Consider the following 25521-nt stretch of genomic DNA (forward strand, 5'->3'; position numbering starts at 1 on the left):
CCGAAATTATGAGGACATTTGACAAGGTGAAAGCGCACCCACTGTGTTTTATTTTCTGGCACGGACTACATCACCCAGAAGGCCCGAGGGCCACGCCCACATGGGCAGGTAGAAGTTTAAGTAGGAGGTGCCAACAAGCTGCTTTCCCCTCGCCATTCCAGTAGCCACTGATGAAGAGAATCTACTCTCGAAACGCGTTTGGCTGGATCCATGGTGTTTTAACTTGTTTAAGGGAGTTCCTGCTGGCAGGCTACCGCTCTTGAATAAATCTGCTGCCACTAACTGGGGTCTCCACTGGTTCTTCCTGAAGTTGGGAGCTGCGAGTTTTGGAATGTTAAACGGCCTGCCCAGGTCGGTGGAAGAGCCGCCCGCGGCGTGAGCGGGGCCGCAGCAGCGTCATTTCACGCTGCTCAACAGCGGAGGGAGACAGAGCCTACACCTATGCAGTAAGGTGTTCCGCTTTCAGCGGGAGCGACGGCATGAGAAGCGGAGCGGGGACACTAAGACAATTACACCGAAATTATGAGGACATTTGACAAGGTGAAAGCGCACCCACTGTGTTTTATTTTCTAGCACGGACTACATCACCCAGAAGGCCCGAGGGCCACGCCCACATGGGCAGGTAGAAGTTTAAGTAGGAGGTGCCAACAAGCTGCTTTCCCCTCGCCATTCCAATAGCCACTGATGAAGAGAATCTACTCTCGAAACGCGTTTGGCTGGATCCATGGTGTTTTAACTTGTTTAAGGGAGTTCCTGCTGGCAGGCTACCGCTCTTGAATAAATCTGCTGCCACTAACTGGGGTCTCCACTGGTTCTTCCTGAAGTTGGGAGCTGCGAGTTTTGGAATGTTAAACGGCCTGCCCAGGTCGGTGGAAGAGCCGCCCGCGGCGTGAGCGGGGCCGCAGCAGCGTCATTTCACGCTGCTCAACAGCGGAGGGAGACAGAGCCTACACCTATGCAGTAAGGTGTTCCGCTTTCAGCGGGAGCGACGGCATGAGAAGCGGAGCGGGGACACATAGACAATTACACCGAAATTATGAGGACATTTGACAAGGTGAATGCGCACCCACTGTGTTTTATTTTCTGGCACGGACTACATCACCCAGAAGGCCCGAGGGCCACGCCCACATGGGCAGGTAGAAGTTTAAGTAGGAGGTGCCAACAAGCTGCTTTCCCCTCGCCATTCCAGTAGCCACTGATGAAGAGAAACTACTCTCGAAACGCGTTTGGCTGGATCCATGGTGTTTTAACTTGTTTAAGGGAGTTCCTGCTGGCAGGCTACCGCTCTTGAATAAATCTGCTGCCACTAACTGGGGTCTCCACTGGTTCTTCCTGAAGTTGGGAGCTGCGAGTTTTGGAATATATATATATATATGTATATATATATATATATATATGTGACCTGTTCATTTTCCACTTTTTGCCCTCTGTGCCCCCCCTGCTCCCCGCTTCCCGCCGCTGCTCCCCCGCAGCCCCGCCCCCTTTTCCTTCTGGTTCCCCTGCTCTCGCCCATTGGCCGCCCCGCTCCCCCCTCCCAGCTGCTCCTCCCTCCCACTTCGCCTCTTATGGAGGCTGCGCAGCGGGCGCGCCGCTGGCACGCCCGTCTGCACCTGGACCGCGCCCAGCGCCAGAACCCCTGGACCCCGCGCCCCCACAACACCAGACTGCACTACGACTCCAGCACCCTCCACGCACTCAACACTGAATGAGACCACCCCTGCTACCGGGCCAACCCGAAGCTCACCCAAGTGCCCTTCGCTCCGCTCGCAAGCACGCCATTGAACTCTGGGACCTCCTAGACTCTACCGCCCCCGACGTCGCCTTCCTGATGGAGACCTGGCTGAACGCCACCTCAGCACCAGACATTGCCATAGCCATCCCACAGGGCTACAAGATCTCCCGCAGAGACCGCTCCAACGGAGTGGGAGGGGGGATCGCCATCATCCACGAAGACTCTATCAGAATCTCGACCAACACCGACGACACCCTCACCACCGCCGAGCACATGCACTTTCAGATCCACACGGACCCCAACATCACCCTCAGAGGAACACTGGTCTACAGACCTCCCGGACCCCGACCACAGTTCAGCGACACCATCGCTGACCTCGTCAGCACCCACGCCCTCGCCTCCACGGACTACATCCTCCTCGGGGACCAGAACTTCCACCTCGAGAAGAACAATGACGCCAACTCCACTGCCCTGATCGCCAACCTCGCCAACCTTGGAATCTCGTGGCGGCACCCACCCACGCTGCCGGACATACTCTGAACCCCTTCTTCTCTGCTAGTCAACACGTCTTCTTCAACCACACCGCCAAACCCCACTAGACTGACCACAGATGCGTCCACTTCACCTTCAAGAAACCCACCACACACCATCGCACCCAGCAGTTGCCACACCGCTCCTGGGGCAAAGTCACCAAAGACCAACTGATCATCGCCCTCACCCTGAGACCACCCGCCGACCCCACTGACCCAGACACCGCCGCGACCAACCTCAAACAGTGGATCAATGACTGCGCCAACACCCTCGCCCCTCTCAAGACCTCCACAACCAACCACACCAACAAGAAAGCCGCCTGGTTCACCGAAGACCTTCAGATCTCCAAGTACACCTGTCGGAAGCTGGAGAGGAAATGGCTCCACGACCGAACACCTGACAGCCACACAGCCCACAAGAGCGCCACCCGCAGACACCACCAGCTTATCAGGGCCGCCAAGAGGACCACCTTCAAGGACCGCTTAGACAACAACGCACACAACACCAAAGAGCTCTTCAACATCGTGAAAGAACTCTCCAACCCCAGCTCCAACACCAACGACATCCCACCATCACAAGACCTGTGCGACTCCCTGGTCACCTTCTTTCACCGCAAGATCACCGACATCCATGACAGCTTCAACTCCGACACCCCCGCACCCACCACCGAGTCCGCCACCGCTGCGACCACCACCTGCACCAGCCGCATGACCGCCTGGTCCAACGTCGCGACGAAGACACCATCAAAATCATGAACTCCATCCACTCCGGATCCCCATCTGACCCCTGCCCTCACCACGTCTTCAGCAAAGCCAGCACAACCATCGCACCCCACCTCCGGAAAACAATCAACAGTTCCTTCGAGACAGCAACCTTCCCGGAAAGCTGGAAGCACGCCGAGATCAACGCCCTTCTGAAGAAGCCCAAGGCGGACCCCAAGGACCTCAGAACTTCCGGCCCATCTCCCTGCTCCCGTTCCCGGCAAAAGTAACAGAGAAGATTGTCAACAAACAGCTAACCCGCTACCTCGAAGACAACAACATCCTGGACCCTTCCCAATCCGGTTTTTGCAGCAACCACAGCACTGAGACCGCCCTCATCGCCACCACTGATGACATCAGGATCCTGATGGACAGAGGAGAAACGGCCGCCCTCATCCTCCTGGACTTATCAGCAGCCTTCGACACGGTCTGCCACCGCACCCTATCAGCACGCCTCCATGATGCCCGTATTCAAGAGAAGCCCTGGCCTGGACCACATCCTTCCTCTCCGGCAGAACCCAGAGCGTCCGCCTCCCACCCTTCTGCTCGAAATCCACCGAGATCATCTGCGGCGTCCCACAGGGATCCTCCCTCAGCCCGACGCTGTTCAATATCTACATGGCACCGCTCGCCCACGTCGCACGGCAACATAACCTCAACATCATCTCCTATGCCGACGACACCCAGCTGATCATATCCCTCACAGAAGACCCCCACACCACCAAAGCCAACCTCCACAGAGGAATGAAGGCTGTAGCCGACTGGATGAAGGACAGCAGACAGAAGCTGAACTCAGACAAGACGGAGGTCCTCATTCTCGGACCCACCCCATCAGCCTGGGACGACTCTTGGTGGCCCACATCGGTAGGCACAGCCCCGGAACCCACAGACCACGCACGCAACCTGGGGATCATCCTCGACTCCACCCTCTCCATGACCAAGCAAGTCAACGCCGTCTCCACGTCCTGCTCCAACACACTACGCATGCTCCGCAAGATCCTCAAATGGATACCTCCCGACATGAGGAAAACTGTCACCCAGGCCCTCATCACCAGCAGACTCGACTACGGGAACGCCCTCCACTCAGGAACAACAACCAAGCTCCTGAAACGACTACAAAGAATCCAGAATGCCTCGGCAGGACTGATCCTCAACGTCCCCCGTGTTGGGATCGAATTTCGATACCATGCATTATTGGCCTAATATATCCAATGTAACCTCGTAATTATATAATCGTGTAGTTAGAATACACTATGATTTCTTAGTGACCGTTGATTCACTTTTGACTCGCTTGTTCCTATTGATATAACCAGAACCATTTTGTTTCGTTTCCCTATGTGCTCGTGCTGTTTCCTTGAAATCACGTGATCACGTTTGCTGCTCGAAACTATGACGGCAGTCAGGCCGCTTACTATAGTTGTTAGCCGGTAGCTCAAGGAAACCCAAGGTCACATCTGCTTTTCTTGTGGGATGCGCACATTCTAGTAGAGCCCGTTCCTGTACTCCCCGGGCTACAGATAGACAGGGAGGCACCTTGCTGACCTGCCCCCGGAATAGCTTAGGCCTAGGCTAGGCTACTAGCAATCAATTGTGCCTTATATGACAAGTTGTATCTTTCCTTGTAGGGTGTCATCTTGAACACATGAAACATATGTATGCTTTGTATTCCGAACATGTAATCAGTCTCCTCTGCGCACCTCCGAGGGTCGTGTAGACTGAGGCTCCCCTGCCAGGGCTTGTATTTGATTGAATAAACGATTGAACTTTCTCCATTGCCGACTGAATTATTATTATTGATAAACATATATGGGCTAGTGGTAAGTATGGCCCGATAGAATAATTTTTAATCCTTCGGTTGGCGACTCCGCCGGGACTCCACAATAGGGTCGTCCCCTCCTGTAAACAGGGGTGACGGGACAGTGAGGAGTTCTGGCCGAGTGGGTGGACGGAAAGAGACTCCTGATTTGAGACACCCGTTCGCGGTATGAAAATAAGATATTCCACTCTCGAGCCCAGTATCCCTCCCAGCTTCTGAAGACCCTACGCCGGAGTCCTACGGGCTTAACCCGAGAGAAGAACAGACTGTGTTGGTCTGTCTAGGTGTCGGCAGTGGAGAATTCGCAATCGACCTGAGTGCACCAGGTGAGTGATATTTGAATTTGAATTGGATAAGAATCACTTAGAGGAAGTGTTTCTTTTTGGATGACAGTTAACTGTTTTTGTTTGAAGGTGGCTGGTGAAGGCGGACCACAAGGGAATCTGGGGATCTATCGTTGCGGCGAAGGGGCTGCACGAGTAGAGGCCCCACGGACTTGTTTGGTGAATAATTGAGATTACATCTGATGCCTTAGCAGAGTACAGAGTTGCTCGCTCGGCCGAATTCTCTCCGGGAAAGTCCTGGGAGCAACTGGGTAAGCAAGGGTTCTGGAGACGTGTATAGATGCCCGGCCCAACCAGAACAGGACCATGGGATGGCCTGTGAGAGAGTTCGTGGTTCCCCTATAAGATGCTCTCAGAACAGTCTGACGACTGTTCCCTTTGGTGAAATTGTGTTGGTCTGGAATTCATTTGAATCGATTCCCAGAACAGGAGTCGACGGGCTCTGTTCGTATTTGAAGACGTCATTTGCATAGAGTATTGTCTGAGAGGTGTTTTTGCCATGCACTGTTTAACAGCACTTTCCTGTGACCCTTGAATAAAAGGTGTATGAGTGGATGATGTAAAGGACGCGTCCAAGTATGCATGTGTTTTGAGATTTTTGTGACTAAAAAGCAACGTGAAAGTATTATCATAATGTCGTGTTTTAGCAAAATGCGTTTTGGGTGTTGTTGTCGGAGAGGTACACGGCTCGAAGAAAGACAGCCTGCCCCTCCCGAGGGCATCCCCAGTTTTGATATGTATACCAAACATGGTTTGCAGCCAATTCTGTTTAATACTCTTTGGAACAAATACACCAAGGATAATTCGGATTTACAATGGCCTCTCACGGGGTCTTTTGATGAGAAAAAGATCAATTATATACTAAATAAATTATCTATGAAGAAAAGTCGTCAGTCGATGTTTGATTCTTTGAACTTATGGTTAAAAGAAGCAAAAAGACGATGAACTAGGGAAGAGAAGCTGGGGAAGATGAAGTCGGGTCAGACGGTCACACAGAAAGCAGTAGCGTATGATAAGGAAAAGGTGGAAAAGAATATTGAACGGATGGATAGGCAGTTTCGGTTGGAAACCGATAAAAGCTATGTGGCTAAACAGGAGATGAATTAGAAGAATTGCTGGAAACCCGACCACCTCCCCCTCATGCCCCGCAAGGCTTGTATCCAGCCGTGCCTGTGGTATGAGTTGATCAAGCGGGGCCGTTTCGGCCGCCCGACCACCGTCGGGAATGGTCGCCACGGCCCCTGTTGGTAGATCAGGATCCGATATTCCGGTTTCCCCTCCTTCTCTTCGACCAACTACCTCACCCTTAATATCCCTTCAGCCGGACGCGGCTGTCTCTTTTCCCTTGCACCCTGTATTTTTTTCCCCTCCGACTCAGACCACTTTAGATCTCCGAAATATAGTTGGTCCGGGTGCCACGCCCAAGCGACCGATGTCTGACTTGAGTGATCAGCGAGCTTTCACTCGGTCGCTGTTGGGACAGGAGGATAGGAGAGCTATTATAATTCAGGCATCCCAGTGGATGCGGAATCCTATTTATACTTTGGAAGATATTTGGAGTACTATGAAGGATTTTTAACCCGTTGCACAACAACTGGCTCTAGAGAGCATGGCGATCCGATTGATCTCACTATGGGAACAGTGTTTTGAGGAAGGATAACCTCCTCAGATACTGCGTGACATCAGGGATCATCCTCATAAATTCCATCTCCAAATTGAGGAAGTGTTTCAGAATGTAAACACCCTTTTGCATTATAGGGAAAGGATGCACCGAAAGAGTGCTGAATGGGGGGGCGCAGCACCCCATGAGAGAGGTGCATCCTCTTTTCTTTCCGGAACTACCTGAAATAAAGGATAATGCTGGCAATGTTACTAGAGCACGAGAGGACGCCAGACTTCAGGAACAATGGGTTTACACCCCTTGGAAATGAAGTGAGGTCCTTACGTTAAAAGCCCAACTCCCTGACCCCCGTAAAAATCCTACAGCCTATTATAAAGAATTGACGGAAGCCGCCAATTCTGCCATTATGACTATAGCTGATATCGAGCTACTTTTTGGTCTCCTGATTCCGGTGGATATTTGGAGACAGATACATGATACGGACCATATTCCCGAGTTGGGAGGAACTTGGAATCAATTAAAGGATTGGGATAAGGAACGAAAGCCGGGTGAGAAATCCCGGGATGAAATATTAGCAGTACCAGAAAAAATTGTTACATATATGCAGACTCTTCTCCCTCCAAGGAAGGTAGATTGGGATAAATTGACAGCGTGGAAACAGAAAAAGGACGAAAGTGTGTCCGATTTCTTTACCAGGTTTGAGAAGGTGTTCATAGATTTTAGTGGTCAGGAACTCTCTAAGGAGGGTGGAATTCGACTATTTGTAAATAGATTTGTCACAAACTTGCTTCCTGAGGTTATGACTCGTCTTCAATCAGCTGAAAGCATGTGGACTACGGCTGCACCCTCTGTTATTCTTAGCATGGCCCAATATTATGAACATCGAGAAAATGAGAGTAAGGAGAAATCAGAGAAAAAGACTGAGGATCTAAAAACTAGGGTACTACTACATCAAGTCAGTAGAGGAAATAATTCAGGACAAGGAGTGCGAGGCTCATTTCAGAGAGGTCAAATGGCAGGAAGAGGTAGGGGAGGCCCACCGAATATTGGAATAAATCAATGTTCCTATTACAGGGAGGAAGGCCATTGGAGAGTAGATTGCCCTCTGTTATTGACAAGGAATGGACCTAGTTAGAGGACGAGGAAGAGGCCGAGGGAACATAGATCGGAATAGCATGAGAAGAGAGGAATCACAACATGAGGGTTCTCGGAAAAGTTATTTCGATGACCCTCAGAACAGACAATACTATAATGAGACTTACCAGGATGATAGGTATGATGAACGGGATTATGCATGAGACAGCCATGGACAGAGCAGGGGCCATATTACAGTACCAGTTGACTAAGAGGGACCTTATGTACAAGGAGAACTGTTGGGTACATCGGGAAAGTTTTTAGTGGATACTGGGGCGATGAGTAGTTCAGTCGCTCGTACACTGGTCCCAGGGGCAGCTCTGTCTGGCCAAAATAATGTATCAGTAGGATTCTCTGGAATACCGGTAGTGAGCCCCGTTTCAAAACCTCTGCCTTTTACGATAGGTCCTATCTCCATGCATACCCCCTTCCTTCTGACTTCTAATTGTGGTGAAAACCTCTTAGGGTTAGACATTCTAAAAAGATTACATGCTCGCATTTATTGTTCCCCGGATGGTGTTTTCCTGACAATGCAGAAACCATCTGTGACAGATGCCCAATACTTTTCTAAAAATGAGACCTTGCCCCCTGAATTCTCCACCATTCCTCGGACATTGTCGGCAACAGGGGACACCGGTGTAGGTCTGTTAAGAATAGCTCCTGTGTCAATAACCCTGAAACCAAATGCACAGATGCCACGTATTCCCCAGTATAAGATTTCACCAGAAGGTGAACAGGCCTTGTTGCATATCATTCGTGACCTCATTGACGAGGGGGTGGTGGAAGAAACAGCTGCTAATGTTTGTAATAGTCCCATTTTGCCTATTCTGAAAAGGACCCCAATTGATGGTGCCCCTGATTTTAGGACTGCCTATCGCTTTGTGATTGACCTTCGAGCGGTCAATAAGATAGTAGTCCCTCAATACCCAGTGGTGTCGGATATTACAACAATTCTTACAATGATTCCCCCTACGGCCCAATATTTTTCTGTAATAGATTTAAAAAACGCCTTCTTTAGATTTCCAATCCACCCTGATAGCAGACATATCTTCGGATTCTCATTAGGAGGCCAAAGCTTCAGATTTACGCGTGCACCACAAGGCTACACAGAAAGTCCCAGCATTTATAGCCAGGCTTTAAAGGCAGTCCTGGATGAATTAATTTTGCCTGCGGGTAACACAATTATCCAATATGTGGATGATATTTTGGTGGCCTCCGATACAGAGGAAGGTTGCAAAGAGGCAACAGTGAAATTGTTACATCATTTGGCTGATAAAGGAAATAAAGTCTCCCTCTCTAAATTTCAATATTGTCGACAGGAAGTGACCTACCTTGGCCGCTTACTGTCGAAAGCGGGGAGACGGCTAACACCAGAACGAATATCTGTAATTACTAATATGTCTGTACCTCGTACTCAATGTGATGTTCGTGCTTTTCTTGGCATAACCTCTTACTGTCGCCAATGGATTCCTAACTATTCACTTCTCTCTAAACCCTTGTTGTATTTGACTACCAAAGATGTGCATGAACCCCTACCCTGGACGGATGAATGTCAAGAAGCCTTTGACTCTTTGAAATCTGCTTTGTGTTCTGTACCTGTTTTGCGTACCCCGGACTACCGGAAGCCTTTTTCACTTTATGTGCACGAGGTGGACGGTTGTTCTCTTTCAGTATTAACACAGGATTTTCGCGGGAAGCAGAGACCCTGTGCTTTCTTTTCATCAGTGTTAGACATGGTTGCCCAAGCCCTTCCCAGTTGTCTGAGGGCCACTGCGGCAGTAGCAGTGGCCATCCGGCAATCAGAGGGTATAGTTTTGAATACAGAACTCACAGTCTTGGTACCGCATGCAGTGGATATTCTGTTAAATAGAACTAAGACTCAGCACCTTACGAGTGCTCATTTAACTGGATACGAATTAACATTGTTTGCACCACACATTACAATCAAAAGATGCGCTACATTAAATCCAGCAACATTATTGCCCCTCCCTTCCGAAGCTAAAACAAATGATACCCATGACTGTATATTCAGAACTGAAGAAGAAACAAAGGGCCGTGTAGATCTTACCGACACCCCTTTACCAGAACCCCAAGGAGAGGTGTATGTGGATGGTTCTTGTTTTAAATTACCAGATGGTACGGCCACAGCTGCGTATGCAATTACGACCTTAAAAACGGTGGTGGAAACCGCTAGGATTTCACACCACTCAGCCCAGGCAGCTGAACTAATAGCCTTGTTACGAGCCTGTGAGATCAGTAAAGGCTTAAGAGTAAATATTTATACAGACAGCCAGTACGCCTTTGGCGTCGCCCATAGTTTTGGGAGGCTGTGGAGGGAAAGGGGCTTCTTTACCACGCATGGTCAGAAAATTCAACACGGTCCTTTAATTGATCGTTTATTGCATGCCTTGACACTACCAGATAAAGTTGCCATTATCAAATGCAGTGCTCATCAGAAAATCATTGATTCTACGGGAAAGGGAAATGCTTATGCTGACTCAGTAGCTAAAGAAACAGCGCAGACTAAGATGACTCCCATGTTCCCTAGTGCTTCAGCCCGGTGGGTGGCGGAAACATCTGTGTTTGATAATACCATTGAGAGCTTAAAAGAATTACAGAAGGAAGCTACCATAGATGAGGCACAGAAATGGGAACAGGAAGTGGGACAATTGGACAAGAATTAATGTTGGATAGATCGAACTGAGAAACAGCGTTGGTTACTCCCTAATGCATTGGTATATGCTGTAGTGACCATGGCTCCAGGTCCAGCACACATAGGAGCAAAAGGTATTTGTGCAGTGTTGGACCAGTTTGAAATAACCCAAATATTCACACAACCGCAGTACATGTGGTTAAATATTGCCCAGTATGCTTGCGTTATAATTCGGGGGGCAGAGAGTCGGTCCTGAGTGGAAATGTTTCCCCGCCATCTCTGCCCTTTGAAGTTCTTCAGATTGAGTACATACAGATGGAGAGAGTGAATAATTTGAAATATGTACTAGTGGTGGTTTGTGCGTTCAGTAAATGGGTTGAAGCCTACCCCACTAAGGAAGCCACTACAGTTGCCACTGCTAAATCTTTGATTAAAGAATATTTCCCCCAATTTTGTTTGTCCCGGATTATCTGGTCTGACAATGGCTCACACTTTAATGCCTCCCTGGTTCATGGTGTTTGTGATGGTCTACAAATTAGGCAAAAATGTCATGCAGCCAGACATCCTCAGTCAGTTGGTCTGGTTGAAAAATACAATGGCATATTGAAATTGAAAATGGCCAAGATCTGTGCTAGTACAGGATTGAAATGGCCCGATGCCCTCCCTTTAGCCTTGCTGTCTCTGAGAACCACACCACACCACACACAAGAACGGGGTTGTCACCCTATGAAGTGGTCTTTGGCCGACCGGCCAATGTGTGGGGAGTCCCTAGGCCCAGATCCTTTAGAGATATTGATTATCCTTTGATGACAGACTACTTGTATGCTTTGACTAAAGATCTGCGTTCTATTCATCAACAGGTATCCGAGACATTGCGGCCGCTACAAGAGGGTCCAGGACATTGATTGGAACCAGGTCAGTGGGTCCTGGTGAGGAACTATCAACGGAAATCGAGTTTGGAACCGAAATGGTCTGAGCCCTACCAGATCATACTTGCTACGAGGTCGGCTGTGAAGGTGCATGGACATAAACATTGGATCCATGCGAGCTATTTGAAGCGCCTTCCGCTCCCTTTGCCCTTTGATTTGCAAAACCGTGAAGGAATTCCTGGCCAGGAAGGAAAGTCGCTGCAGAGCTTTGTACCTTTTTCTGAAGCCCGAGAGGAGGGGCAGCCAAGTGAAGCGTTGCCCTCAGGTGACAAGGCGGCGGCTCAAACAGCGGAGGCCATTATCTCTGGTATATCACAGGGGTCAAATGCATCTGATGCCCCTGCAACTGAGTTGTTTTCTGACCAGGAGCAACCTGGTCGCTGTAACTACGACCTGCGGCCCCGAAAACAGCGCGGTAACCCAGTTTTTCGTGGAAGAAAATAGGGAAAGACTTCATTTGAAAGATATCGGATAGATACACTGGGGTACTGAGCGAGACACTGGACTGAACTCGTTGAGAGCTTGGAACACTGTGTTAAGCAGCTCTGTTCAGAATGAAAAGACTGAGTTGGGGGCTGCGGTTGTTTTCCCAGACAAAGGAGGTTATTTGCTTTTTCACTTGATGGATGATGAGAGTCTGCCTGTGAGGCTCTAGAACGGACAAAGGGAGAAGATCCCCTCTGGTGGCGTGTGTGCTTTGTGGATACAAAGATAGTTTTGGACTTATAGAGAGGGACCGAGTTAGATTTGGACTTATAGAGAGTATGTTTCCTTTTGCTCGATTTGCAATGGAAGATGAAAGGCCACTAGCCCCTCGGCGATATGTGGATAATATGCATTTATTTTCCGGATGGTCCACCAGAGTGAAGGTGGCATTCGTTGCTTTCATTGTTATCATTACAATAATTATGATGTGTGTATTCGTATATTTAGAGTTTCAGCACCCAGTACAGAAGCTGTTAGGAACTACTGTTGCCCCGGAAGAGCATCTCTTCTATTCTTTGCCCCCTCACAAGGCCAGACACAGAGAAACTTATATGAAAAATGCTTTTATTGAAATGTTGCACCAGACACACAGCACCACGAATAAGACGAACTGTTGGGTATGTGGGTTACTTCCTTCAGTAATGCACCAGCATGAACTGTTTATCTCCTTACCGATGTCTTATTTAGCTAGTTGTGAAGCCTGGTTCCAATTTTTATCTTTGATGTATTCACATTATGTAGCTGAACCGAAAATTTATACTGAAAAAGATTATGAAGCCATTTTGAAATACATAGAAAAACATCAAGGATTTGATGCAGTAGGAAACGGGAGAGAGGGTTCTTTAGACCCCAATGCTTGCATGAACGTGTATACAGATTATAAGAATGTTACATGGTTAATGGAGGAAATGCAGGATTTTGAACTCTTTAATGATACTATGTATTACCAGCATTTTAAAGAAAGAAATGTTACAAATGACAAAGCCTTGCCGATCCCCATCATTAATACTACCTCTCCCTTTTGCATACAGGGACGAGGTCATGTTAAGGTAGGCAAGAGCAGATGCAATTACACCTACACTTTACAGATATATAGTACCCCACCTATGATTACTCCACCAGATGTATATTTCGTCTGTGGTGAGAATGCATACACATGGCTTCCCCGGGGATGGGCAGGAAGTTGCTATCTCTCATTTCTCTACCCTCCTGTGTATATTGCTCCGCCCGACTATAACCGAACTCATCAGTTAGCCCAAAAAGAGGCCGTGGTTAGCAGAAATGTTAGAAGCTATGACATTGACAGTACAGACCAAACAGATACCTCCTTACAACAATTCGAAGATTTTGCTAAAGGTCTTACCCCCTTCTGGGGACCCATATTTAATAGCCACAGGATACGACGCCTGTCCCGAATAGTTGAGAACGTGGTCCAGACCACTACTGGGATGTTAACTAATATCACTGTAGAGCTTGCAGCGACGAGGCTTGTTTCGCTCCAGAACCGGATGGTTCTTGACGTCATCCTCGCAGACAGGGGAGGAGCCTGTCGTGTGATCGGCAGCTCTTGCTGCGTGTTTATTCCAGATTCAGCCCCTACCATTCATCTTGCTGTACAGAAACTACATCGATTAGCCAGCGAAGCACATGTAGATAACGGTACCTGGTCCCTTAGTAGTTGGTTTTGGAGCCTTTTAGCTACCTGGGGTTGGAAGATATTCATAGTGCTGGCCGGAGCTTTTGGAGTGATATTTACGTGTTGCCTGTGTCTCCAGTGTGGCCCGGCTTGCTGTTCGTTTTGCGCAACCAGGATAACATCTGCTTTGAACTTTTCTCGACAAGTTAAGGTTGAGAAGCAGATGATCCAAAAGGAGATGTCGGATCTCATGCAGATCGATGAGGGGGTTTTTGTAGAATGACTTTGTATTGGCTATAGTAGGCCAAAAGTGCCGTCTGTTGGCATCGAATTTCGATACCATGCATTATTGGCCTAATATATCCAATGTAACCTCGTAATTATATAATCGTGTAGTTAGAATACACTATAATTTCTTAGTGACCGTTGATTCACTTTTGACTCGCTTGTTCCTATTGATATAACCAGAACCATTTTGTTTCGTTTCCCTATGTGCTCGTGCTGTTTCCATGAAATCACGTGATCACGTTTGCTGCTCAAAACTATGACGGCAGTCAGGCCGCTTACTATAGTTGTTAGCCGGTAGCTCAATGATTCCCAAGGTCACATCTGCCTTTCTTGTGGGATGCGCACATTCTAGTAGAGCCCGTTCCTGTACTCCCCGGGCTACAGATAGACAGGGAGGCACCTTGCTGACCTGCCCCCAGAATAGCTTAGGCCTAGGCTACTAGCAATCAATTGTGCCTTATATGGGTATTCCTCTTGGCATACAGACAAGTTGTATCTTTCCTTGTAGGGTGTCATCTTGAACACATGAAACGTATATATGCTTTGCATTTCGAACATGTAATCCGTCTCCTCTGCGCACCTCCAAGGGTCGTGTAGACTGAGGCTCCCCTGCCAGGGCTTGTATTTGATTGAATAAACGATTGAACTTTCTCCATTGCCGACTGAATTATTATTATTGATAAACATATATGGGCTAGTGGTAAGTATGGTCCGATAGAATAATTTTGAATCCTTCTCCGGACGCAGCCACATCACACCCCACCTGAGAGGCCTGCACTGGCTCCCCATCAACAAGAGGGTCACCTTCAAACTCCTCATCCACGCACACAAAGTCCTACATAACACCGGAGCTACATACCTCAACAACCGACTCAGCTTCCCCACCCCACCCGAAGTCTCCGCTCAGCCAACCTCGCCCTCTCCACAGTTCCTCGTATCTGGAAAACCACCGCCAGCGGCAGATCCTTCTACTACCTCGCCGCCAAGATGTGGAACGCTCTCCCCACCAGCCTACGACAGACTCAGGACCTGCTGGCCTTCAGAAAACTCCTCAAGACCTGGCTCTTTGATCAGTAGCGCCCCCCCCCGTCCCTCTAGCACCTTGAGACCCTCAGCGGTATGTAGCGCACTCTACAAATTCAGTGATTGATTGATTGATTGATTGATTGCTTTATGAGGCGGTGTCACATGCAAATAGTATATGTGGAAAGCTACATACTTACTAGGAATTAGAATATCTGTTTTGATGAGCTGTCCTTAATCTTAACAAAAAATGCTAAGGAGCCCTTGTTATGAATTACACTCTCCTGATGTGTCACAGGAATGATGCTCTCACAAGCGGAAATATGAGCTGCAATCTTCTCTCTAATTGTTATAATTTTGTTTGGTCAATTAAAATGTTTCTATGGACCAGTCATATTTTTTGCTGCATATGTCCTCAGGATTCCCTCATGTTTGTTATATTCCATATAGGTAACCTATATAGGTGCAGGTAACACTGCAACCTTTCACCTATATCCTTCCCTACATTATATTCATAACTGTTCCTGGGGACTGACCTTTTACATAGATATGACACTGCATTCAGACCGCTGGTTTTTCCCTAGTTTGACAACTCATACATTATGCATGAGGCTTCTTGGAAGCACAGCAGTACGAACATATCCTGTATAATATCTCTGTATAAAGTTCCGGCCCGACCTCATCCTTTAGGCCACAGCTTTCCAAACTGTGTGGCGCGACACGTTACTGTGTCGCGCCCCATGCGTAGGTGTGTCGCGGAATCAGATTTAGGAGGGCAGACTTATGAGGAGAATGAGCGGGAGGAATGCGGCGGCGGCTGGTGGAGCGAGGGGCGCCACTTTTCACCAAATAATCCATAATTCATTCTGCCACGCATTCCCTGGAGTGCGTTAATGCGCGTTATTTTTATTAAACAAAAAAAGAGTACTTTGAACTACCACTCAGTAATGGTTATTACGCCTCTTGTGTTCTGTGTCGTGCTTCTCTTTCCCCTCGCTTGTCACCCTGTGCCGGCCCCTCGTGATGTGAATATCTCCCCGACTGGGGCGCTGCATCAAGACCCGCCATAGAGGCCTGTTGTCTGCCTTTACCTGCCAGTGAAGAGATCTTGGGGCAGCGAGGGGGAGCAAGCGGCAGCGGGAGATGAACCACAACACAGTCCACTGTGAACGAGCGAACACAAAACAGCCATTGTTGCCGAGTCCAGCTTCATGAAATGATGTTCATACAGAGCTAGCATTACCCTGAGCACTGTGCATAAAGAGCCCAGCGTGCACCATAATTGGAAATTGGCCGAGCGTTGTGCATGGAAAAGCCCGACTGATGTTAAACCCTGAAGCAGGCCTTGGACGGATATTAGATGAAAAGATCCAGTCAGGCTTGAGTGGTGTCTTCTCATCAGCAAGTGATAATGGAAGCATCTTATGTGGCTGATAGGAACTTCTTTAGATCAACTGTTGCTGTCCTGTAGTTTACATCTTGCCTGCTTGGGTAAGGGACCCGTCTTTCAGTGATGCGAATACAGGGGCGGCTCCTCCACTAGGGCGGGGGAGCTTCGCCACACTACTTTCACGCAGGGGCTCTTAGAAGGGTATAAGGGGTGAAACAACAGCAAGGCCTCATTAATATACAAATGGTCTTTTAAAGACCTGTGAAGTACTCGGGTGCGGCTGTGTGTGTGTCTAGCTGAAGTTGTGAGCATGCATGTAGCAGACACTCCAGCTCGCAGTGGTCTAACGTCCCTCACGGGGTGTCCAACTCGAGACCAAGATGGGGTCCCATACTCTCTCATTCTCAAGTAATGGGGTTGACTAGATCCTAGAAGGATTCTTGGCATAACACCTACACCAATGCTAGGTACATTTAGGTAAATCTAGTTAGGGAGGCATAGTAGGAGTATGCACTTTTTTATCATGTGTTTCATGTACTTGTATATATTCATGATTAATGCAAAATGGTAGAACTGTACCATCCCTTTACTTTCATAGCACTGCCAATCATATAACTCTGCTGCTGTCTAATGGTTGTTACAGCACATCTATTTTTCACTAGAACAACAACCAGACTGTTTATTCTGTGTATCTCTGAGACAAACTAAGTGAGCACGAGTGACTGAGAGAAAGGTAGTATATTGTTTCCACGATCCTGGGGGATAAGGGTTGTCATGTTCTGAGGTTGCCAGAAACTATTCTCTCCCTGATAAGAGGAGATTCTAGTGACACTGTGAGCTAACTGATACAGACAGACTAACATCCGGTGGGGGGCTCAAAACCAGTCTGCCACCAATCCCACAGTTTATATTATCCGAACACTCAGATACTGTATAGGATGCATAGGAACAACACGATATGTTGTGCATTAGTTTATTTGCTGATTGTGTGCAAGCCATTATGCATAGGAAATCATTGAGTACCTGTTAGACCTGGCATCCTGGCATCCTGGCTGTGGATTCCCCCTAGCCTTTTGCCTTCAGACCTCCTATGTTTGCTGACTTCATTTTCCCTGGTTTAAGGACTCTGCACACTTTACCACTGCTAACCAGTACTAAAGTGCTCTCTCTTTAAAACATGTTGAATTGGCTTATCCCAAAGGGCATTTTTAATTTACTTGTAAGTCCCTTGTAAAGAGGCACTACATGTGCCTGCCTAGTGCCTCTAAATTAAATGCTACTAGTGGGCCTTCAACTCAGATTGTGCCACCCACAACCACTTGGATGCTAAGCTTCCTGCTGCACTTCTAGTAGCCTTTTAAAAATGTCTTTGACCTGCCATTGCAGATCATGTGTGGCCATTTTTAACTGCCATTTAGGCCCGGAAAAGTAAACCTTTTGGCAGGCCAAAACCTTCCATTTTAATGCATATATATCACCTCTAGGTTGGGCCCTGGACAGCGTTATGGGCAGCGGTGTACGGTGCAGAGTAGGAATATCGACGTAGAAATATTGTGTGACATTAATATCTCCGCAGAAATATCGAGTGGAACAAATATCGACAACAAAAAAATAGTTTGACCAGAATATCAACTGACAGGTAAGTAATATCGATAACAATAATATAGTTGTAATAAATATAGTTTACAAAAATATAGTTTACAAAAATATCGACTTATTAATAATGTTATGTATTGTAGTGTTTTTAATGAGAATTGTTTGTCATTTTATTATATGTTTTGGAATAGTATTAGTTATTAATGTATTTTATGTTTAATTTTATGTTATTAGTTCCGTAGCGGGTTGTGGGTTTATAGGGGAATAGGGTGGGAAGTAATTTAATTATATAAAATTAATTGATTAATTATTGTGTTAATTTATTAATAATAGTTTAATAATTAGTAGTTAATTAATTTCATTTAGTCAATTAATAATTAATTATGTTAATTGTTTAATTAATATTAGGTGTGTGTTGTGGAGTTTATACGTGTACATGGTGTGAAGGGTGGTAAGTAATTCATTTTTTATTGATTAATTATTAAATACTTTTAAAATTAATTACCATTAATTAATTAGTAATTATTAATTGTATATGTGTAATTAATTTTAGGTGTGTGTTGTGGTGTTTATAAGTGTATATGGTGTGAAAGCTGGTAATTAATTAATAAATTAATTTAAAAAATACATTAATTTTCATTAAATAATTAGTAAATATTAAATGTAATTGTGTAATTAATTTTAGGAGTATGTGGTGGATATTATAGTGTTAAATAATGTTTAATTAATTATTTTTTATTATCTTTGTTAATAATAATATATTTAAATGTCTATATTAATTATGTTTATATTGGAAATAAAATTAAATAAAAATGTTGATAGTTTCTTTTATTGTTTTGGGTTCCAGCACTTTCCCTACTATTGTACTCACTGGAGTGGGAATAGTCATTTTTACCCCTACCCTATCCAATGCTTTCCCTACTGTTGCACTCTCTGGAGTGGGAATAGTAATTTTTACCCCTACGCTATCCAACGTTTTCCCTACTGTTGCACCCTCTGGAGTGGGAATAGTAATTTTTACCCCTACGCTATCCAGCGCTATCCCTACTGTTGCACTCACTGGAGTGGGAATAGTAATTTTTACCCCTTCGCTATCAAATGTTTTCACTACTAATGTTTTTATTTTGTTATTAAATGTATGTATTATTATTTTTTAATACTTTAATGTGTTAATTAAATATAGAATATTTTATTTTATTCAAAATGTTTTATATATGTGTTTATTTTATTTTTATATAATTATTAAAGTTTATAAATTAAATAAAGATAATAATAAAATGTATTTAAGAAAATATATGTATATGTACACATTTATTGTGTTTATATTCATTAAATTAGGTTTATTTGTTATAATTAGTTAAAATATAAATGTAATTTAATTTATTTTGTTAATAATATTAATATTATTTAATTATTTAATTTAAGTTATATTATTTTTTAAAGTCGATATTTTATACATCTATATTTTTTACATCTATATTTTTGAGTCAATATTGTTGTACTTACCTGTTTAAGTATAGGGAGTCGATATTTTTGTAATCAATATTTTTACATCTATATTTTTGTTAACTATATTTTTGTTATCGATATTTAAACATGGAACGCGGTGTACGTAAAATGCAGGACATGTACTTTTCAGTTTTACATGTCCTGGTATTGAAAACCTTGAACATTCATTTTTCACTACTGCAAGGCTTATCCCACGGTATAACATTGGTTGTACTTTATTATGTTTTATAAGTGGAATTTCCAAATGAGTAGAGATCCCCATGTTTGGTGTCACTGGAATCCTAATTTAAAATCCTAATTTATGGTGAAGTCGGATTTCAAATTACAATTCTGCAAACATCACTTTTAGAAAGCTGACACTTGCTTGTCTTAGCCATTTGGTGCCTGCAACCTGTCTCTGGGTCACATGACTGGGATCTGGGTGACAGTTGGGCTGTATGTATTCCCTCCTAGACAACCACACACAATGGGGAACTTAGATGTGACTGGATGGGTCATCACTGCCAGGATGGAAGAGAGGACTTGGTCCCAGCACCACTTACATTTGAAAAGGTTGTGTCCTGCTACCACACAAAGGATTGTACACCCCTTATAGTTAGTCTGGAGCCAGGGTCAGGACTACAGAGCATCTGTGCACTTCAACAGCATGCCTCTAGAAGCTTCTCTCCAATTCAAAGGCACAACTATGTATAAAAGAGGGACCTCAGACATCAATTCTACAGCAAACTTCTGGAATTGTGGATACTCTGCCAGGTGTGTTGTCACAAAGACTGTCAATCTGCTGGACTGCTGCTCTAAAGGAACAGCTGTCCTGCTGTGCTGACCTGCTTCCCTCTGCCCTCTTGTCTGAGGAAGAAGAACTGGACCTGCAACTTCATCTTGAACCCAGGACCCCAGAGTGACTCAAATAACTAGTCTGCTGGCCTCCTGATTTGAGTCTCAGGGACATAAAAGACTCCCCAACCAGCCTGTGGACCAGTTGCAGCGAGTACCCGACCCCTAGGTGGTTCCTCTCAGGTCCTGGACCTTTGGTGTGACTCACAGGCTCTTTAGATCAAGCTTTAAGCTCTTTGTGACTGCGACCAGGCCCATTCGCTCTAGAACAATGCTGGTCACACCGAAGTTCAGTTTGAGCCGCCACCAGTCCATCTCTTCTCACAGCAAACATCAATCACTTACAGAGGACCACCGCCGTAAAGTTCCAGCACAACCCTTCCACGATGCCTGGCCTGTTCTTGGTGCCATTCCACCTACCACCTCAACATTCTCCTTGTGATCTTGCCACAAAACTTGAGGAGGTAAAACTTAATCGGGACTAATCTGGGACAGTATTCGACCTGACTCTATTGTGGTCTGGATTAACTTTTGACCCTGCTATTTTACAGTTTATTCTTTAAAAATTCATATCTCAGGTTTTACTGATTGGAGTTTTGCAGGGCCGGACTGGCTACCGGGCATTTTGGCATTCTGCAGAGCTGGGGGATGATGTCACTGCGGTGCAGGCTAATTTCGTAGATGGAGACCTGCATGTGCTTCGAAATCAACAATGCAAAACGAATTTCGTTTTGCACACGCAGGTCCCCATCAACGAAATCATCCCCCAGCTTGGGAGCATGACAAAAAGCCCGGTAGCCAGTCCGGCCCTGGAGTTTTGTCATTTTGGCCTTTTGTTATGTATAAAATGTTGCTCTATTTTTCTAACCAGTATCTTTTTGTGTGTTTTAATTATTTTACTGGTTAAAGTGCTGCAAAAATACTTTAATTATTGCCTGTTAGTTAAGCCTGACTTCTCTGTTCCAACCTACCAGGGGGTTGAGCACAGGGTCATTTGGGGTTTGCTTCTGCCTTACCCCGATAAGGACTATTATTACTGCTTGACCAGGGCTTACACCCGCCAACCAGTAACCCCAATTTCTTTCAAAGAACTAATCCAAACCACTTCTGGAAAGGTAGACAGAGAAACCACATCCCCTGTCCACTAACTCCATATAAAAGTGAAAGCTGCTGACAACATTATTATTATCCCAGTTCCACATTCTCAAGGAGGGGTTTCCCTCAGAGTACCAAGAGAACTATAGTGTAAACAGGGCTGATGTCTGCCTGACAGCTTTCGTTTGGTGAGACAACATCACCAATATTGTGATCTGGGGCTGAGAATTGCTGACGTGTCCTAGGAACCAAGCAGTCTTGTCTGAGTGAAAGGGAAGTAGTATGCCAACCCTGCAGCAAGAGCTGACTGCAGGAAGGGTTTGAAGCAATTTAACGTGGCGCAGGGGTCCGTCCACCAGAGAGCCCCACATTATCCCTTTTATTGCTGCCAAGGCCCTTGTGTCCTTCAAGTCCCATTGGTAGGGATGACTGAAACCAGGGTAGAAACTTGCTTTGTGTTGATGACCCCCAGACCGTATGACCGAAGCACCCCAACCTGTGCTAGGAGCAAGCACTACTCTGAAGAGAGAGGACATTGCATTGAGACACTCTCCAGACATTGATGTTGTCTTATTTTCACCAGATTCCAAAATGTCTGTGGGATAGTTTTTCTAAACAATCAGTCAATTGTTTCTTTACACCGCATTGTAAGGTAAAGTTAAAGTCATTTTGATGGGTGAAAGCTATTTGTTATTTTGTTAAAAATACACAAACACAAAATAAAGAACTCATTAAGGTGCAGTGGTCAAGAGTTTTTAAATGTGAGCACCCTAAAATCTTGAAACCTCAAAAACGATGTGCAGAGGCACTTTCCATAAACAATATGGAATAGATCCATATAGCCTCATGCCAGGTCGGCCCCTATAGGGATTACTTGCATCTGCTGCCCAGAAATAATCTAATTCTTTCCTCTAAAGAGTCAAACATGCACCCCATCTCTACTGATTATTCACTTTGAACTGTAAAGATACATTTGTACTGACTGTCAATGGCCTGGTGCCCCTTAACCAGGAGAGTGAAAGAACTAGACCTCAGCCTAAGGACACCATGAAACTTAGCAAATCTGACCAACGGTAACACCATAAATGCTGTGTACTTAATAAAATGTCCATGTAATCTAATGTACATCGGTTTAATGACCAGGAAAGCGCACACTCTGATTATTGAGCACCGGACGACCATTCGATGTAAAAGGGATGCCACAAAATGTACCGCACATTACATTGAGAAAGGACATGGTGAGGACAAAATGGAATGGCATGTCTTAGTAAAACTAAGGCGACGCCACACAGGCATGTCAAGAGCCCTGTTCCTTTTTAACCAGAGATGGGTACAGAGGGACCGAACAGATGTATATATAGGCTCAACAATGATATTTCTTGGGGGAGCCTGACTACCTAAGAGCATCTCTCCACTGATGTAATCTAGTGAAGGTGATTTAAGACAACTGAACGATGGAGGATGAATGGGTAACCATTTGTTTATGGTTCCTGAGTTTGCTGATTACCTGCAATGTGAATGTGACCTTGTACATGAACACATTCCTACTAACGCCAGAGAGTACTAAAAGGGGTTGCCTAATGGATGTAGTGGTAGTGAGTCAGTCTATCACTGTTGTTTTAAAACAACACTCAAATAATTTTTTTAAAACACACTATGGGTTGTACAAGATTAATAAACGCAAAGAAATCACTAGCCGATTAAAAGAGCATTCAGGTCACGGTGATGGGACTACATTTCCCAGCACTGCTCACAAGTCATTACAAACAACACCCTGTGACGCCCAGACGGGGTGTCCTGATGCAGTGTCAGTCCCCCGACAGCAGTCATAAGGAGAGCTTCCGCTCCCTGCTCCTTGTACCAGTGGCAAGGAGCAGGAACCACTAGGTCCCTGGGCATGTTGGACATTTTGACAAAGTAAGGGGGCATTGTGGGAGGCTTTTTGGCGGCACCCATGCACCTGTCTCTACTACCAAGGGAGCATGAGTGTAATAAATATTGGTCACCATGGGTGGCGGGCTTCTTTCAAAACATGTGCATTGCTTGATATACATCGAGTGAGGACATCAGGCATCAAAAAACTAAAAGTGAAATAGGGAAGGGACCATACAGTGTTTTCTTCTACTCTACACTGCCTTCTTTTCTGTGTGTGTGATCAGAGTGACAGAGAATTGGGCCTCTGAGTGCTTGACTGGAGTTGCGCTGAAATGCTTGTCAACTCCCCCAGGGAAACCTCACGATGAATATTCATGTTTATAATGAGACAGGCTAAACTGGCACTCATACCAACACTAGTGTGAGAAGAGTTTTGTGTGAGTGAGTGAGCGCCTGTTCACTCGCCTAAGATTTCCTGTGATACTTTAACCTCTCTCAGTAACCCTGGATCCTGATTGTGTGCTTACACAAAAAATGAACCTTCTGGTTGCACACACAGAACTTTTTGTTTGTTCACACAGAGTATAACTCTACTGAGATGCAGGTGCGTTGTCCTGCCCAGATTGATGTTTGACTCTGTGACTTGGGCAAATAGAACGCTGTTGTACAGCATGGTGCGCCTATGTCATGGGCATATTGTTGTAGCACCGCTTTAATGAGATGATCGACTATATTTAGATTGTGGGAACAAAAGACACTTATTTCTAAAACACATTATCATTATCCAGAATTAGTATGTGACTACAAAGGACACCACCCCCTTCCTGACCAGATTACTGATAGCCCCTAAAATTTAGGGTAGGGACTACTTGTTTAACATTTACTTTCAGATGACTTATTGAGTTGGTATGAAAGATGACAAAACAGTAATACTGTCTATATATTGATTGCATGTAGAACCATAACCCCCTTTTCACTCATCACATGTAATATTTTGCAGGGTTGTGCATTGATATTCACTTGCTTGCTCACAATTGTTTTTTTATTGCTCACTTTTGGCTAGTGTTAGAAGCTATCTGGTTTTTAAAGATAATAAATCCCTCTTTCTCTTTTTATAAAATTAATCAAAGAAGAATTGCATTTTCACATGGAATGTATCTAACATAATGCTACCGTTTTCAATCTCTCTCTAATTGGTTGACCTATTACCTCAATTCAAAACTCCGGTAGCATTAACCTGGGTGTTTTTTTTGTTTTCGTTGGTAATGTACATACATTACCAGATAGGGCAGATTGAGCCTATTTTTCACATTTAGGAATCCTAGAGCCCTGATGAATGCCCCATACCAGATAGACTAACTACTGAAACATGTTGGCTAATATGAGAAAGGTTTGAGCCATTGTTCTCTGTTTACCCTCCTGATATAATGTTTTTAGGTATACCTTGAGTCCTCACTAATTAAGGTGATAACCGATGTTTCTGATTTGTCCAGTAGCTTTATTCAAGAACTCCCTCCTAGCACCAAGTCTTCGAGGAGGAGGAGTCTGTCCTGGTGGTACTATCTTATCGGGGGGGGGAGGATGCAGATGATGATGCATGACACTATTATGTGTGTGAGGCTTCCTCTTCCATAATGGACTGCTTTCCCACTCAGTCTAACATAAATCCTGTTACATCAAAGTGTGTGCAAGTGCTGAGCACTTTCCTAAAATGTAGGAAACTGATTTCCTTGTGTGTCTTTGTTTTCTCTTGCGTATGGCGAGCTCCCTTACCTTTTTAGTGATGTGCTAGCCAACTGCCCACCTATGTGTATGCAAACTGGAGCTGCTGAACATTTCTTGAACTTGAACCAGAATCCATTGTTACAGATCTGCCTTCAGAATGTGGAATCTGAGTATTGCCTACTTTCTCCTGATGGGGACCCTGCCAAGGCTCTGCTAAAGTCCTACAAAACAGTATAGCTGCTGCTTCCCTTTCTCAGTGTGGATTTCATGTCAGCCCCAAGTAATTTTGCATCTGCAGAAAATCTGAAATATATCTTAGCTGGTGGTACTACAGTGATGGGCATGCGGTGCCCAGCAAATGTAGTTGAAATGAAGGTGATTTGCCCCTCTTTTACCACCTTTCGTTGTACTTTTTTTCTTCATTATACACTTTGACCTGCAATATGCAATGGTCAAATATCTGACTGACTAAACAGCTAGTTAAATTGACCATTCATTGTGATCTACCCTGAGTACTGAGAGTTAAGGCAACCATAAGCAATC

This window comes from Lissotriton helveticus, chromosome 2_1, assembly GCF_964261635.1.
Source record: "Lissotriton helveticus chromosome 2_1, aLisHel1.1, whole genome shotgun sequence".
In the NCBI taxonomy this organism is placed as follows: Eukaryota; Metazoa; Chordata; class Amphibia; order Caudata; family Salamandridae; genus Lissotriton; species Lissotriton helveticus.